The following is a 1,271-nucleotide window of genomic DNA, read 5'->3' as shown; positions in this document are numbered from 1 at the left end:
TTATATTGTATAGCAAGGCTATGCAAAGGCCTAAAGATAAGGTGAGGATTTACGTTGCATAAGGAAGCAACTTCGAAGTCCTATGGCTTTTTTGTTTAGGTCTAAGGAAGGAAGATTGGTTTAGCTGGGGAAGACAGGTTTTGTTGTTGAAGATGGTTGTGCTGCCCACCATGCTAGCTCCAAGCACCTTGCCTCGACAAGTTTGAGTTATCTAGTGAGTCAAGTTATAACATCAAATCAAGTGGCCTTATGGTTGAAGTTCTTTGAATTTTATGAGGGCATATTAGAGTGGCCCTATGGTTGAAGTTCTTTAAATTTTATGAGGGCATATTAAAGTTGATTAGAGCGACACCGGTTAAGATCCTACGGTTCTCTCGTTCCGGTATCACTATTTTCTATTGGATTCACTTAGTCTAAATGAACTTACTAAACCCAACTTAATTAGTTCCATAATTTCATTTAAATCGTGGGAAGCCTCGTTAGCAACCGTAGGTTACCTCCTCTGCGTAATTCCCGATCATCTAACAGAGATGTCTTAATTTAGTTGAAGTTGTAGTTTTGCATGATGTTTGTGATTAAATTTTGAGTTGTTTTATATTTTGATTGTTGTGACGGTTAAATTTATCTTGGTTGATTTTTAATTTTGGTTTCGGGTTATGGTTATGGTTATCATGCAAGTTTATCTAGGTAAACGCAAGCATGAAACATGAAAGGAAATGACAGAAGAAAGACGGTGCTATAAACTGTAAAAGCGTACCTGGCGAGTCTTCTCGTTCCACCACCTGAAACTTGAAAATTCATGTGAGGGCATTTATGAAGAACAGGAAAAGTAGAGTTCTGAGGGGTTTTCCTAACTCTATGTTGTATTTTGGTAAGTCCTTAAAAGTTTAATTAAGGATGATTCCATTGAGCAAAGAATATTAAGTTTAATAGGCCTCTAAGGTATCCAACAAGTTAGGAAGGGGAAGCAGGTCCATGCCTTCCTCTCACCAACTGGTGAAAAGCCTTGAGTCCATTTAAACTTATTATGTTACTTAATGGTTCATCCTGTAAATATCATTAATGCTCAGTGAACATCGATGTCCCAATTACCCCTAAGAATGGGGTAATTATCACTTATCATTCAATTTAAGAATTATGTGGGTGAAGACCCTTGAAAGGGCAAGTGAGTGTAATTTCAACATGTAGCCAAATTTTAATCCTAATTGGGCTTAGTGGTGTTTCAAGGATGTTTTATTTAATTATGTTTATTTCTCTAATCTCTAATCCTC

Source organism: Phalaenopsis equestris, unplaced genomic scaffold (genome assembly GCF_001263595.1).
Source record: "Phalaenopsis equestris unplaced genomic scaffold, ASM126359v1 Scaffold233490, whole genome shotgun sequence".
Lineage (NCBI taxonomy): Eukaryota > Viridiplantae > Streptophyta > Magnoliopsida > Asparagales > Orchidaceae > Phalaenopsis > Phalaenopsis equestris.
This window is presented reverse-complemented; position numbering follows the sequence as displayed.